The sequence below is a fragment of the Anomaloglossus baeobatrachus genome, chromosome 5 (assembly GCF_048569485.1).
Source record: "Anomaloglossus baeobatrachus isolate aAnoBae1 chromosome 5, aAnoBae1.hap1, whole genome shotgun sequence".
Taxonomy (NCBI): Eukaryota; Metazoa; Chordata; class Amphibia; order Anura; family Aromobatidae; genus Anomaloglossus; species Anomaloglossus baeobatrachus.
The window spans coordinates 521,041,782-521,061,181 of NC_134357.1; the positions used below are offsets into that span (position 1 = coordinate 521,041,782).

The 19,400-nt window shown below is 47.9% G+C and overlaps 1 pseudogene; it reads left to right on the top strand.

Moving 5' to 3' along the window:
- Window positions 1–19,400, top strand: part of LOC142312878 (uncharacterized) — a 259,596-nt pseudogene that overhangs the window by 236,134 nt on the left and 4,062 nt on the right.

A 19,400-nucleotide genomic window follows, 5' to 3' on the forward strand; every position in this document is an offset into this window, starting at 1 on the left:
CCCTACACGTCATACACACACAGCTCCATACACACACGGCTCCATACACGTCTCCATACACGTCATACACATACTGCTCCATACACGTCATACACACACAGCTCCATACACGTCATACACACACGGCTCCATACACGTCAAACACACACTGCTCCATACACGTCATACACACACTGCTCCATACACGTCATACACACACTGCTCCATACACGTCATACACACACGACTCCATACACGTCTCCATACACGTCATACACACACAGCTCCATACACGTCATACACACACAGCTCCATACACGGCTCCATACACGTCATACACACACTGCTCCATACACGTCTCCATACACGTCATACACACACAGCTCCATACACATCAAACACACACAGCTCCATACACGTCATACACACACGGCTCCATACACGTCATACACACACTGCTCCATACACGTCATACACACACTGCTCCATACACGTCATACACACACTGCTCCATACACGTCATACACACACTGCTCCATACACGTCTCCATACACGTCATACACACACAGCTCCATACACATCAAACACACACAGCTCCATACACACACGGCTCCATACACGTCAAACACACACAGCTCCATACACGTCATACACACACGTCTCCATACACGTCATACACACACAGCTCCATACACGTCATACACACACGTCTCCATACACGTCATACACACACGGCTCCATACACGTCATACACACACGGCTCCATACACGTCATACACACACAGCTCCATACACGTCATACACACACTGCTCCATACACGTCATACACACACGGCTCCATACACGTCATACACACACTGCTCCATACACGTCATACACACACTGCTCCATACACGTCAAACACACACTGCTCCATACACGTCATACACACACTGCTCCATACACGTCATACACACACGGCTCCATACACGTCAAACACACACTGCTCCATACACGTCATACACACACTGCTCCATACACGTCTCCATACACGTCATACACACACAGCTCCATACACGTCATACACACACGGCTCCATACACGTCATACACACACGGCTCCATACACGTCATACACACACTGCTCCATACACGTCTCCATACACGTCATACACACACAGCTCCATACACGTCAAACACACACAGCTCCATACACATCATACACACACGGCTCCATACACGTCATACACACTGCTCCATACACGTCATACACACACTGCTCCATACACGTCAAACACACACTGCTCCATACACGTCATACACACACTGCTCCATACACGTCATACACACACTGCTCCATACACGTCATACACACACTGCTCTATACACGTCATACACACACTGCTCCATACACGTCATACACACACTGCTCCATACACGTCATACACACACTGCTCCATACACGTCATACACACACTGCTCCATACACGTCATACACACACTGCTCCATACACGTCAAACACACACTGCTCCATACACGTCATACACACACTGCTCCATACACGTCATACACACACTGCTCCATACACGTCATACACACACTGCTCCATACACGTCATACACACACTGCTCCATACACGTCATACACACACTGCTCCATACACGTCATACACACACTGCTCCATACACGTCATACACACACTGCTCCATACACGTCATACACACACTGCTCCATACACGTCATACACACACTGCTCCATACACGTCATACACACACTGCTCCATACACGTGATACACACACTGCTCCATACACGTGATACACACACTGCTCCATACACGTCATACACACACTGCTCCATACACGTCATACACACACTGCTCCATACACGTCTCCATACACGTCATACACACACGGCTCCATACACGTCAAACACACACTGCTCCATACACGTCATACACACGCTGCTCCATACACGTCATACACACACGGCTCCATACACGTCATACACACACTGCTCCATACATGTCATACACACACGGCTCCATACACGTCATACACACACGGCTCCATACACGTCATACACACACGGCGCCATACACGTCATACACACACGGCTCCATACACGTCATACACACACTGCTCCATACACGTCATACACACACTGCTCCATACACGTCTCCATACACGTCATACACACACGGCTCCATACACGTCATACACACACGGCTCCATACACGTCATACACACACTGCTCCATACACGTCATACACACACTGCTCCATACACGTCATATACACACGGCTCCATACACGTCATACACACACTGCTCCATACACGTCATACACACACTGCTCCATACACGTCATACACACACAGCTCCATACACGTCATACACACACAGCTCCATACACGTCATACACACACTGCTCCATACACGTCATACACACACGGCTCCATACACGTCATACACACACTGCTCCATACACGTCATACACACACTGCTCCATACACGTCATACACACACTGCTCCATACACGTCATACACACACTGCTCCATACACGTGATACACACACTGCTCCATACACGTCATACACACACTGCTCCATACACGTCATACACACACGGCTCCATACACGTCATACACACACTGCTCCATACACGTCATACACACACTGCTCCATACACGTCATACACACACTGCTCCATACACGTCATACACACACTGCTCCATACACGTCATACACACACTGCTCCATACACGTGATACACACACTGCTCCATACACGTCATACACACACTGCTCCATACACGTCATACACACACTGCTCCATACACGTCATACACACACTGCTCCATACACGTCATACACACACAGCTCCATACACACACGGCTCCATACACGTCATACACACACTGCTCCATACACGTCATACACACACTGCTCCATACACACACGGCTCCATACACGTCTCCATACACGTCATACACATACTGCTCCATACACGTCATACACACACAGCTCCATACACGTCATACACACACGGCTCCATACACGTCAAACACACACTGCTCCATACACGTCATACACACACTGCTCCATACACGTCATACACACACTGCTCCATACACGTCATACACACACGACTCCATACACGTCTCCATACACGTCATACACACACAGCTCCATACACGTCATACACACACGGCTCCATACACGTCATACACACACGGCTCCATACACATCATACACACACGGCTCCATACACGTCATACACACACTGCTCCATACACGTCATACACACACGGCTCCATACACGTCATACACACACTGCTCCATACACGTCATACACACACGGCGCCATACACGTCATACACACACGGCTCCATACACGTCATACACACACAGCTCCATACACGTCATACACACACTGCTCCATACACGTCATACACACACTGCTCCATACACGTCTCCATACACGTCATACACACACGGCTCCATACATGTCATACACACACGGCTCCATACACGTCATACACACACTGCTCCATACACGTCATACACACACGGCTCCATACACGTCATACACACACTGCTCCATACACGTCATACACACACTGCTCCATACACGTCATACACACACTGCTCCATACACGTCATACACACACTGCTCCATACACGTCATACACACACTGCTCCATAGACATCATACACACACTGCTCCATACACGTGATACACACACTGCTCCATACACGTGATACACACACTGCTCCATACACGTCATACACACACTGCTCCATACACGTCATACACACACTGCTCCATACACGTCATACACACACAGCTCCATACACACACGGCTCCATACACGTCATACACACACTGCTCCCTACACGTCATACACACACAGCTCCATACACACACGGCTCCATACACGTCTCCATACACGTCATACACATACTGCTCCATACACGTCATACACACACAGCTCCATACACGTCATACACACACGGCTCCATACACGTCAAACACACACTGCTCCATACACGTCATACACACACTGCTCCATACACGTCATACACACACGACTCCATACACGTCTCCATACACGTCATACACACACAGCTCCATACACGTCATACACACACAGCTCCATACACGTCATACACACACGGCTCCATACACGTCATACACACACTGCTCCATACACGTCTCCATACACGTCATACACACACAGCTCCATACACATCAAACACACACAGCTCCATACACGTCATACACACACGGCTCCATACACGTCATACACACACTGCTCCATACACGTCATACACACACTGCTCCATACACGTCATACACACACTGCTCCATACACGTCATACACACACTGCTCCATACACGTCTCCATACACGTCATACACACACAGCTCCATACACATCAAACACACACAGCTCCATACACACACGGCTCCATACACGTCAAACACACACAGCTCCATACACGTCATACACACACGTCTCCATACACGTCATACACACACAGCTCCATACACGTCATACACACACAGCTCCATACACGTCATACACACACTGCTCCATACACGTCATACACACACGTCTCCATACACGTCATACACACACGGCTCCATACACGTCATACACACACGGCTCCATACACGTCATACACACACGGCTCCATACACGTCATACACACACAGCTCCATACACGTCATACACACACTGCTCCATACACGTCATACACACACTGCTCCATACACGTCATACACACACTGCTCCATACACGTCATACACACACTGCTCCATACACGTCATACACACACGGCTCCATACACGTCAAACACACACTGCTCCATACACGTCATACACACACTGCTCCATACACGTCTCCATACACGTCATACACACACAGCTCCATACACGTCATACACACACGGCTCCATACACGTCATACACACACGGCTCCATACACGTCATACACACACTGCTCCATACACGTCTCCATACACGTCATACACACACAGCTCCATACACGTCAAACACACACATCATACACACACGGCTCCATACACGTCATACACACACTGCTCCGTACACGTCATACACACACTGCGCCATACACGTCAAACACACACTGCTCCATACACGTCATACACACACTGCTCCATACACGTCATACACACACTGCTCCATACACGTCATACACACACTGCTCCATACACGTCATACACACACTGCTCCATACACGTCATACACACACTGCTCCATACACGTCATACACACACTGCTCCATACACGTCATACACACACTGCTCCATACACGTCATACACACACTGCTCCATACACGTCATACACACACTGCTCCATACACGTCATACACACACTGCTCCATACACGTCATACACACACTGCTCCATACACGTCATACACACACTGCTCCATACACGTGATACACACACTGCTCCATACACGTGATACACACACTGCTCCATACACGTCATACACACACTGCTCCATACACGTCATACACACACTGCTCCATACACGTCTCCATACACGTCATACACACACGGCTCCATACACGTCAAACACACACTGCTCCATACACGTCATACACACACTGCTCCATACACGTCATACACACACGGCTCCATACACGTCATACACACACGGCTCCATACACGTCATACACACACGTCTCCATACACGTCATACACACACGTCTCCATACACGTCATACACACACGTCTCCATACACTTCATACACACACTGCTCCATACACGTCATACACACACTGCTCCATACACGTCATACACACACGTCTCCATACACGTCATACACACACGTCTCCATACACGTCATACACACACTGCTCCATACACGTCATACACACACTGCTCCATACACTTCATACACACACTGCTCCATACACGTCATACACACACTGCTCCATACACGTCATACACACACTGCTCCATACACTTCATACACACACTGCTCCATACACTTCATACACACACTGCTCCATACACGTCATACACACACTGCTCCATACACGTCATACACACACGGCTCCATACAAGTCATACACACACTGCTCCATACACGTCATACACACACGTCTCCATACACGTCATACACACACTGCTCCATACACGTCATACACACACTGCTCCATACACGTCATACACACACGTCTCCATACACGTCATACACACACTGATCCATACACGTCATACACACACGTCTCCATACACTTCATACACACACTGCTCCATACACGTCATACACACACTGCTCCATACACGTCATACACACACTGCTCCATACACGTCATACACACACGTCTCCATACACTTCATACACACACTGCTCCATACACGTCATACACACACTGCTCCATACACGTCATACACACACGGCTCCATACACGTCATACACACACTGCTCCATACACGTGATACACACACTGCTCCATACACGTCATACACACACTGCTCCATACACTTCATACACACACTGCTCCATACACGTCATACACACACTGCTCCATACACGTCATACACACACTGCTCCATACACGTCATACACACACGGCTCCATACAAGTCATACACACACTGCTCCATACACGTCATACACACACGTCTCCATACACGGCTCTGCTACATTCACACTGTAAACCCCTCCTGACTCCACACATAACCTTTCCCTCATCCAGCACCATGACACCCAGCACAGAAGGGTCCTGCATACACTGAGGAGCTGACCATGTGACCCCTGACTCCTCCCCTCCATGTGACATCATCACAGGTCCTGTAAGCATAGAACAGCCATCAACCAAGCCGGCCACGCCCACTAACCTGGAAGAAGTCCATACGTTCTAGGCTCACCCATATATCTAGTGTGCGGCTCTGCAGGTGGAGGTATGTGGAGATTCCCCATTACTTGGCGCAGTGGGCATTAACCCCTTCATTGTTGGCCCTTTTCACTTACCATGAACTGTAACATTTATATTTGTCATGTATTGATTAATGTATGACCCTTCTGTGAATGTCGCTGTCTGGGGCTTTTGTTTCTTTCTTACATGTGAGATATTTAGTAAATTTTGTGATTGTAAATAATTAAGGCTACTTTCACATTTGCGTCATTTGGCATCCATCACAATGCGTTGTGTGACACGTGACTGATGCCTTGCAAATAGTGTGTTAATAAAGGCAACGGATTCCAATGAAATAACGCGTTGCGTTAAGTGTTCTTTAGCCGAGAGAGAGAGAGCCCCCATCGTCACCGCACACACCGGCACTACCGCCCCCATCATCACCGCACACACCGGCACTACCGCCCCCTCATCACCGCACACATCCCGACATTACCGCCTACATCCCCGCACACATCCCGACACTACAGCCCTCATCATCACCGCACACATCCAGGCACTACTGCACCCATCATCACTGCACACATCCCGACACTACCGCCCACATCTTCACCACACACCCCCCGACACTACCGCCCTCATCATCACCGCACGCATCCCGGCACTACTGCACCCATCATCACCGCAAACACCCCGGCACTACTGCATCCATCATCACCGCACACACCCCGACACTACTGCATCCATCATCTCCGCACCCCCCCCGGCACTACTGCACCCATCATCACCGCACCCACCCCGGCACTACTGCACCCATCATCATCGCACACACTACGGCACTACTGCACCCATCATCACCACACACACCACGGCACTACTGCACCCATCATAACCGCACACACCACGGCACTACTGCACCCATCATCACCGCACACACCACGGCACTACTGCACCCATCATCACCGCACACAACACGGCACTACTGCACCCATCATCACCGCACACACCCCGGGACTACTGCACCCATCATCACTGCACACACCCCGGCACTACTGCACCCATCATCACCGCACACACCCCGGCACTACTGCACCCATCATCACCGCACATACCCTGGCACTACCGCACCCATCATCACCGCACACACCCACGCACTACCGCACCCATCATCACCGCACACACCCACGCACTACCGCACTCATCATCACCACGCACACACCGGCACTACCGCCCCCATCATCACCGCACATATCGGCACTACCTGAGTGACGTCCCTGCTGACAGCGCGATTCACTTCATTTTCTGCGTGGAGCTCACAGGAGCGGCGGTGTTCTACTGCTGCTCCTGTCAGTTTCATAAAGCAGAGTCGGCACTACTGCATCCATCATCACCGCACACACCCCGACACTACTGCATCCATCATCTCCGCACCCACCCCGGCACTACTGCACCCATCATCACCGCACCCACCCCGGCACTACTGCACCCATCATCATCGCACACACCACGGCACTACTGCACCCATCATCACCACACACACCACGGCACTACTGCACCCATCATAACCGCACACACCACGGCACTACTGCACCCATCATCACCGCACACACCACGGCACTACTGCACCCATCATCACCGCACACAGCACGGCACTACTGCACCCATCATCACCGCACACACCCCGGGACTACTGCACCCATCATCACCGCACACACCCCGGCACTACTGCACCCATCATCACCGCACACACCCCGGCACTACCGCACCCATCATCACCGCACATACCCTGGCACTACCGCACCCATCATCACCGCACACACCCACGCACTACCGCACTCATCATCACCACGCACACACCGGCACTACCGCCCCCATCATCACCGCACATATCGGCACTACCTGAGTGACGTCCCTGCTGACAGCGCGATTCACTTCATTTTCTGCGTGGAGCTCACAGGAGCGGCGGTGTTCTACTGCTGCTCCTGTCAGTTTCATATAGCAGAGCTGGATGCGTCGCGGGACCTCGTGGATTTCGCCGGACCTGGAAGGGTATTTGGAGATTTTAATATAGTGGTGAAAGAGGGTGGTTTTTTTGTCTTTATTCCAAATAAAGTATTTTTTCGGGTGTATGTGTTTATTTACTTTCACTTACAGGTTAATCATGGAATGTGTCTCATAGACGTCTGCCATGATTAACCTAGGACTTAGTGGCAGCTATGGGCTGCTGCCATTAACTCCTTAATCCCTCGATTGCCACCGCACCAGGGCAATTCGGGATGAGCCGGATAGAGTCCAGGGACTCTCGCATCTAATGGATGCGGCAATTCCAGGCGGCTGCTGGCTGATATTTTTAGGCTGGGGGGCTTCCCATAATGTGGGGCTCCCCATCCTGAGAATACCAGCCTTCAGCCGTGTGGCTTTACCTTGGCTGGTATCAAAATTAGGGGGGACCGCACGCTGTTTTTTTTTTACTTATTTATTTATTGTACTGCACGATATAGACCCGCCCATCGGCGGCTGTGATTGGTTGCAGTGAGACAGCTATCACTCCGCGTAGGGGCGGGTCTGACTGCAACAAATCATAGGCGCCGGTGGGCGGGGGAAGCAGGGAATACAAGATTGAATAATGAGCGGCCGGCATTTTCAACAGAGGAAAAGCCGCCGGAGCTTTGTGACAGCTGTGTAGCGTCGCGCCGGTGATCGGTGAGAATGAGAGGGGGGAGAGAAACCAGGAGTGATTTTAAACGATTTAGATCGTTCTGCTGGACATGCTGAACATCCTCAGTAGAACGTGACTGAATCCGTCAGCGGATTCTGCCGCCTAGCGCATAGCGACGGAATCCGCCACCATATACAATCATTAGACACCTTGGCGGATTCCAACGGAATCCGTCAAGGTGTGTTATTTTAACAACCCAAAAAATGCTACATGTAGTGTTCCCTCCGCCCGACGCTGCGTCAAAATAACGACTCAGTGTCGTCCAGCAGATGAAACGCAGACACTTGCATTACAGTGCGTCGTCAATACAAGTCTATGGAGAATAGCACAGTGTATTAACGGACTGCGTTATTCTCTATAGCGGCGGATTGCGCTTAACGCAAGTGTAAAGCAGCCTAATTAGTAGAAAACAAAATCCATTCACTTATTGTGTTTTGTGTTTTTTTTTTCTTTAGCCCCTTCCTAACAATGTTTGTTGTCGCCCGCCATGTTTGCCAAAATTTAATCTATGAAAATATAGAAATTCAAAACCCCTGAATTGTGTTTTTTCTGTCAATGGAACCGTACGAAAAAGTGCAATACAAACCGGGATGTTGTCTATATCCAAAAAAGGTACAAAAAAGGAAATGTCACCTCAGCATCCAAAATACAAGCCCTCACATGGATCTGGCAACTAGCTAGCAGACTGGAAGACTGACTAACTAAAGGTGTTGAGCAGGCACCTCCCCATAGGAGGAGGATGTCTTAAACAGCTAGTACCTCTAAGGCTAGTTTCACACTTGCGTTGGACGGCTTCCGTAGCATTGTGTTGTGTGACGGATGCAACGAATGTGTTGCATATAGTGTCACAATGGATGCTACGGATCGTACAAAACAACGGAAAGCTTTTTTTTTTTTTTTCTTCTTTACAGTTTTACCGGCAGCAGACTATTGTGAACGATCAGCTGATCGCTCTCAATAGCCGGTGGCCGGTCGCTCAGTTGAGCGCTGTCACTTGCTGGCGGCCGGGCATGCCGGCGGGCGCTCAGTTGAGCGCTGTCACTTGCCGGCGGCCGGGCATGCCGGCGGGCGCTCAGTTGAGCACTGTCACTTGCCGGCGGCCGGGCATGCCGGCGGGCGCTCAGCTGAGTGCTCTCACTTGCCGGCGGCCGGGCATACCGCGGGCGGGCGCTCAGCTGAGCGCTGTCACTTGCCGGCGGCCGGGCATGCTGGCAGGCGGGCGCTCAGCTGAACGTTCGGCCACCGCAAGACAAAATAAAGTTTGTGATTTAAAAAAAAAAAGAGCATGCGCAGTGAAATCCTGAGGATTCCGCTGCTCAAAAAAGTTACATGCTGCGTTCCTCCCGCTGGGCGGAAGCAACGGAGTGTCGCCCAGTGGAAGCAACGCAGGTCCTTTTGGCACAATCCGTCATCCATACAAGTCTATGAGTAACAGCGGAATCCGTTAACCGATTCCGCTGTTTTCCAAAAGGGCGGATTGTAACGGAAGGAAAACAACGCAAGTGTGAAAGTACCCTAAGCCATAGGCTAAAATGCATTTCTGGTAAGTGGCACACCAGCCCTTTAAGAGGGTGGTAGATGTGTGTGCGTGCGCCCTCAGCGCATTCCCAGAGAGCCTGTGTTGCGTGCACAGAACAAGGGAGGAGGAGAGAGCAGAGAAGCACATGGACGGCCGCATGGCAGTAGAGGGCACATACCAGCCGTAGCGGTGAGTAAGTTGGCGTCCCTGGTGGAGAGAGGCCGGGCAGTGCAGGGACACTGGCACTACAAGGGTATTTTTTTTTTTGTTCAACTTACCATGAGCTTCATGTCCATATAGGCGGCTTAGGAGGTATACAATTCCTTTTTAAGTGGCTAATTTACTTACCATTGGCACAACAGAAAGAACAAGTCATGTGATTGGATTTTCTAGCTGAGAGAAAAAAGTCAGCTGAATATTTTTTATTCACTCATCACTTCATCTCTGATGCTTCGTTAGTCTTTGTTAGTCTTTGATTATATTGCTCCACAATCGGTTTCAGTAATCCTGCCATTATATACAACACATGCCCATTGCAGGTCTACAGAGGTTACATGCCATATATATTAGCATTACTCCTATGGCCTATGATTAGATTTTTCTTTCATATAAACATGTCATGTTGCTTTGACCTCAAGCATTGAGGAGCTGCCATAATAAGTTAAAAAGAGAGAATATGTCATCTACACGTTATTATTTTCTAATGTATTTCTCCTAATTATCTCCAGTAATTATATTATTATATGGGATACTTTATGATGTTATATCTGCTTATCTTCTTCTGATTCAGGTCTGTATGATATTGGATCCTCTCAGTGGAGATCGTGTATATAAAATAATTTTTCTGATTGACTCGTCAAGGATGGATAGGGACAGAGACAAGATGGCGGAGAGGATATTACACCTCACCCTAGAGATCCTCTTCCGGCTTACTGGAGAGGTGAGAGATTCTGATGACGTCACATTACATCATTCTTATCTATGGGAATAACAGATGGACAGAACTGGAGAGGTGAGGACTCTGGAAATGTCTGTAGTGAGATTTATTAATGTGTCTCTCCATAACCAGGATTACACAGTAGTGAAGAAGACCTCTAGTGAGCGCTGTCAGGCCCCTTTGTCTGAGGGCTGGAGAAGACCCCTGAGCCCAATCACGGTGCCTCCTCCTCACCCCCTGATGCATGAGGACATCAATGATCAGAAGATTTTAGAACTCACCTACAAGATGATTGAGCTGCTGACTGGAGAGGTGACACTGCTGGGAATGCTGGGACATTATACAGTAATGCTATGAAGGGATTGGGGGATGACGGTATCATTGTATGTGTCAGGTTCCTATAAGGTGTGAGGATGTCACTGTCTATTTCTCCATGGAGGAGTGGGAGTATTTAGAAGGACACAAAGATCTCTACAAGGATGTCATGATGGAGGATCCCCAGCCCCTCACATCACTAGGTAATAGACAGGACTAAATACACACAGCCTATAATAATCTGTATGTAAAGAATTAATTCACTCCCTGTATGTGTTTCCTCCAGATCTATCCATCAAGAGGACAACACCAGAGAGATGTCCCCGTCCTCTTCTCCCACAGGACTGTAAACAAGAAGATCCCAATGTTCCTCAGGATCATCAGGTAGATGGAGAAAAGGTGTCATTTTTTGTAGATGGCTGTTAAGGTCTTGTGTTCAGTCTTGTTTTAGGGTGCATTCACATTGCATTGTTCCTCACGGTCAGTGGTCCCTTCTTGGCTTACGTTTGAACCCCCTTGCAAAACAGGATTCGGACGTATGCATAGATGGGGCATTGACTATAGTGGTGCAGACGGTGAACCATTTTCAAGCATATTCGCCTACTTGAGCCAGACACTTAGAAGTAGTAGACTACATCTGGGTGTCCACCTCCAGTAGGTGTATACACCTCAAATTGGTGCACAACAGAGCACACGGTGACTCCGTCTGTCCCATCCCATTTTGCTGGGGGTTTCGGACATAAGCCCTGATGAGACCACTGAACGCCATGTGAACACACCCTTATCCACCAGTACTATACATTTTAAGCTTGTGTAATAAAAGCGGTGGAGATGGCAGGATTAGAGCTAATCATAGATATGACTTTTCCACCTGTCTGTGACTTTTACAATATCTGTTTCAGGGTGAAGATCTAACCCATATTAATACTACAGAGACATATGTGAGGAGTATTGAGTGGTATAAAGAGGAGATTCCTACAGATAACTGCTCAGGTTAGTAGTAACCCCTAAATTCAGGCACAGATTCTTCTCAGTCATCGGCTGTTATGCCTATGTGTTGAATTTGTTAAGACGCATTATAATGTTAAAAAAAAGCCCTTACACTTTTTTCACTCTATTTTCTGGTTTCACATTTTCAGCAGTAAAGATTCAATGCGAAAAGTTCAAACTGCGCTTTACTCCACTCAGACAAAATGCAGGGCAGATCTCTTTATCACATGGACCATATCCATACAGACATGTGATCACTGAGATCAGTGGTTGTATGCAGCATACACATGTCAATTAGGCCAGAGAGTAATTACAGAAACAGATGAGGTAGCCTGGCACCATTGTAGTAAAAGCATCGGTGGATCACTGAGAGGAGTGTATTTTGATGTATTCTGTGGCATTAAAGCATGTTGGACGTTTTCTTGAATAACAAAATGTATTAGTGGCTGAGATATGCTAATCGCTTTGGGCAACCTCAATCCATGGTCCAGTTCAGTTTTTTCAGGCAGTATACAGGTGTTATGCAAATTTCCTGAGCTTCCAGGTTCCGCAACTGTTGCGCTACCCAGGAGGGAGCACGGTAGGGAACCCACAGGATCACAACGGACTGTGGCAGCTGACCCCAGAGACGGAGTAGGACAAAGCTTGAGGGAAGGAAAGGACTTTAATGATCAGAGTGCGACCAGCACCAAACAACACAGGGTTCTATGGTAGAGTCCAGAGTGCAGGTACAGTCTGCACAGGAATAGTCTGAATACCCATATGTTTGGTCGAGAGACAATGCACAGCAGGTACGACCTGAGCACCAGCGGAGTCCGGTCCAAAGTGGTGGTAGATGGTAACACCGAGCCAGGCCTTGATCCTTTAGTAGCAAAAATGTTGACACAGGCGACTTGTTAAGGACCTCCTCTGGTGGTGCTTGATCCGATCAAGTGGGCTGAAGTGGGGTGGTCACAGCCAGACAGGTATGGACTCTGTGGAGTGCAGGGACCCATGTGTGGATTGGAGCAGCAGACAGGCACCGCCGGCTCTGAGTGGAGGCAAGGTTCAGAGATTAGGAAAAGGAGCAAGGTTAAACAACAAGGCAGAGGACAGGTCCTGCCGGGAAGCACTGCCTTATATATCCAGTGCCTCTCTGTAATAGGCTGAGAAGCACTTCCAGGCCTTTTAAATCATAGCAGGATGCTGCGGGCGTCTCCTAAGGAAGGTCCTGGAAGGCCTATTCAGTGCATGCATGTTTCTGGATGAGCAGGCCACAGGCAGAGATCCAGGACTGCAATCCGAGTGAGTACCCTGTATAGAAGGAAGAACAGCGGGATGGGCAGACCGGTACGGAGCCATGTGCTGGGCACCGACCCCCCCCCTGCCCAGTAGGGGTTAGTCCCGCGGGTTGGGGCATGACAGCAACATAGTGTTCAGTGGCCTGGTGTGATGACATCTATGCAGCATGAGGTGCACAGGTGACGTCTGACCAGCCCAGCTATCCATAAGCCAAGCCTTTGACTTCAGAGAGTAAGGAAATTTTTCACTAGCCAGAGAGAACTGACCTGAACTGTGGACTATGGTTGCGCAAATTGATCTGCTCATCTCTAATTAATGAACAACTCCATCAATGTTTTTGACACAGGTTCCCAAGAACATTCTTGTGGATAACAGTTTTTACAATTTCAGAATTCCCAATTGTCCTGGATTCAGCGGGCTGTCCCGATTTGAGGGGTCGGTTCCGCTGTCCTGACACATGAGGGCTTTGTACCAACTTCCACTCAATCCTCTTCTCACCAACATCTGCATTGCTCTATAGCTCCTCTTCCCGGGGCGTATGGCCGTATCCCTGCTGCACACATGTTAATAAAAAAAGTATTCTTTTCTTGGGATCTGATCTCCACAGAAAACTGAACCCATGACCTCTATCTTTGAAAGCAGCAACTAAAACTAAGCCACAGACACTGAGCTACAGCCTATGCCTACATTGATCAGCCTAGTAGAATTTAGTATACTTGAAGCTGCATTGCAGGCCCTGAACCTACAAGCAGATTATATTGGCACATTTGGTACATAGAGAATTGAACCCACGACCTCTATCTTTGCAGGAAGCAGCTAAAGCTATGAGCCACAGCCTATATTGATCGGCCTAGAAGAATTTGGTACATACAGAACTGAATCCATGACCTCTATCTTTGAAGGCAGCAGCTAAAGCTATGAGCCTCAACCTATATTGATCAGCCTAGGAGAATTTGGTATACTTCAAGCTGCATTGCAGGCCCTTACCCTACTAGCAGATTATATTGGTTTATAGCGATATATCTATATATAGCAGTGTATTTCTATGTATTTGTATTCCAGAGTTGAAGAAAGTCAGATTTCTTTGTCCCTATAAGGCCCCCTTCACATGTCATTGATTCCAGTATGTGTGGTGTCCGTTTTCATATATACTGGAGACACGTTCACGTGAATACTAATTGAAGTCAATGGTGATCTTCACACCACCGTGTTTTCACATTGACCGTGTGTCCTTGTGATGCATATGGAGACACATCCGTTTTTTACCGCCAGCACGGATGAAATTTGTACAGCACACGAATGAAATACTTATACTTACAGCACATGGATGACATTCGTGTGACATGTCCCTGAAAAAAATGCATGGCACTGAATTAATGTTTTTTTTAAAAAAAAATGTGCAAAGATAGATAGATAACTATAGAAATTTTACAGGTACGAGGGGCTGCTGATAAGTCTTTGGCTTTACCCAGAAAGAAACGAGATGGATGATGAAACTTTACATTTATTCCACATACTCTCCACTGATGTCAACACACTTCTTACATCGGTATTCCAAGTTCTGTAAGCCTAGCAAAAAGAAGGATTTTGGTTGTGCCTCACACCATGCATCCGTAGCAGCTATGGCATCAGAAATGGTGTGAAATTTGGTACCCTTGAGGTGTTTCTTCAGGTTTGGAAACAGATGGTAGTAGGAGGGAGCTAGATCTGGTGAATAAGGTGGGTGGTCAACCAGCTGGAAGCCCAGCTCTGCCAGTTTTTAAGTGGTCACTTGTGCAGTGTGAGCGGAGGCATTGTCTTGCAGGAACAAGATTCCTTTGGACACCTTGCCACGGCTTTTGGCCTTCAGAGCTGCCTTCAATTGGTCCAAAAGTTTAATGAAATACCTTGCATTGATGGTGGAACCCTTTTGAAGGTAGTCCACTAGCAACACACCCTCCTTATCCCAGAACACAGGCGCCATCACCTTAGTGGCTGATTTTTGCACCCTGAACTTCTTTGGACGAGAACCACTGTGCCTTCACTCTTTTGACTGCTCTTTGTTTTCAGGTTCATACAAATAAATCCAGGTCTCATCCATAGTGACCAGTCGATCCAGGAAGTTCTTATCAGTCCAGAAATGCTGACAAATGGACCAGGAAGTATTCACCCACATGCTTCTCTGATCTGTTGTCAAACATTTGGGGACCCACTTTGCAGATGGCTTCCTCATGTCCAAATGTTCATGGATAATGACACAAACACATTCACGGGAAATCCCCATGATGTCTGCTATTCTTTTAGATGAATTTCATTGATTCTCCAGTATGAGGTTGTCCACAGCTTCGACGATCTCCGGAACAACAACCACTCTCAATCGTCCAGGACGTTCCTCATCATTGGTGCTGAAGTAACTCGTTTTAAATTTGGCAACCAAGTTTTTAACAGTGGAACATGAAGGGCATTGATCCCCCATTGTCTGCGACATATCACCATGAATATCCTTTGCGGACTTTCCTTGCAGAAACAAGAATTTTATCACTCCTCTGCTCTCAGTTGCTGTGAATATCGCATTAGATTCTGCCATTTTTTCCCCGCATGCGTAGAACACTGTTGCCATAAGCAACAAACACAAAATTTTGAAAACATATAATAGACACATAAGGCTTTCATATGATATAACATTCATTACCATAGAAACAAAAAAAAGATCACAAAGCCAAAGACTTATGAGCAGCCCCTCGTATTAACCAAATTAATTAATTACCGTATTTTTCGCTTTATAAGACGCACTTTTGTTCCCCAAAATTTTGGGGGAAAGTAGGGGGTGCGTCTTATAAGCCGAATATATGGGGGGGGAGGGTGTGTGTATATTTAATATATATATATATATATATATATGCTCATATAATATGCACAGCCGCTGTCCATCACCGTGGTGCTGAAACCGCACCGCACTGATGGGCTGGGGCAGCGGTGCATATTATAGGCAGCACAGGGGAATGTGTGCAATCCGTAGGGGGCCATAGGCAGCACAGGGGAACATGTGCGATCCATAGGAGGCCATAGGCAGCACAGAGAATGTGTGCAATCCATAGGGGGGCATAGGCAGCACGGGGGAATGTATGCAATCCATAGGGGGCCATAGGCAGCACAGGGGAATGTGTGCAATCCATAGGGGGCCATAGGAAGCACAGGGGAATGTGTGCAATCCATAGGGGGCCATAGGCAGCACAGGGGAACGTGTGCAATCCATAGCGGGCCATAGGCAGCACAGAGGGACGTGTGCAATCCATAGGGGGCCATAGGCAGCAAAGGGGAACGTGTGCCAGCACAAGGGGGCTATATTCAATATAAGGGGGCCATATCCAGATTAAGGGGGCTAATTTTAGGATGGGGGGCTATGAGGGACATATACCCTATATGATTTGTTAGATGGACACTGGCATTATAAGATGGACCCCATTTAACATTAAAAAAAAATTCTCTTTTCCGTCACCAAATTTGGGGGTGCGTCTTATAATCAGGTGCGTCTTATAATGCGAAAAATACGGTAAATGAAAAAAACTACATGGGCATGTACCCTTAAGGCTACTTTACACGCTGCGACATCGCTAACGATTTTCGTCGGGGTCACGGTGTTTGTGACGCACATCCGGCGTCGTTAGCGACATTGCAGCGTGTAACACGTTCGAGCAACCTTCAACGATCGCAAAAGTGGTAAAAATCGTTGGTTTTGGAGAGGTTGTTCAAGCACCAAATATCGTTGTTTGGCCACTAGCGATGTTGTTCCTCGTTCCTCCGGCATCACAGATCGCTATGTGTGACACCGCAGGAGCGACGAACATCTCCTTACCTCTGACCACCAGCAATGAGGAAGGAAGGATGTGGGCGGCATGTTCCAGCTGCTCATCTCCGCCCCTCCTCTTCTATTGGACGGCTGCCGTGTGGCGTCGCTGTGACGCCGCACGAACCACCCCTTTAGAAAGGAGTCGCAGAGAAGGTAAGTCCGTGTGACGGGTGTTAGCGATGTTGTGCGCTACGGGCAGTGATTTGCCCGTGACGCACAATCGACAGGGGCGGGTACGCTCGCTAGCGATATCGATACAGATATCGCAGCGTGTAAAGTACCCTTTACATGTAATCCTGGTACAAGCAGTCAGCGTGGCGCGCAGGATAAGTAGGAGCCACACCGTACCGCGATCTTTTAGAGACAGAATGATCAAATCAATAACGGTTGAAGATTTGGCTTCAATTATTTATTTTTTACTATTTTCACCTTACGTTATAGGTTATTAGGCGGCTTTATTTGTCCGGTCAGTACGATTACAGCGATACCAGGTTTATATCGTGTTTTTAGGTTTGGCGACTATCACACTAAAAACACTTTTTACAAAATGAAGGTTTTTTGCATCACAGGATTTTGAAGGCCATAGTGCTTTTACTTTTCTGTTGACAGAGTCATGTGAGGCCTTGTGTTTTGCAGGATGAGTTGGAGTTTTTATTGGTACCATTTTTATTCACAAAATTTTTGATCGCTTTCTACTACACTTTTTGTGAGGCAGAATCAAGAAGAAACAGCAACTCAGGAAGAATAGTTGCCTTAAAAGTGATAGTTTTATTCTTCAGTTCGGTACGAATACAGCAATACCATATTTATTTAGTTGTATTTTTTTGTTTTGCTGCTTTTACACCATAAAAACGATTTTATAGGAAAAGTTTGTGAATTGTTGCAATCTAAGAACTATAACTTTTTTTTTTTTAGCTGACGAAGCTGTAAGGCAGCTTGTGTTTTTGCCGCACA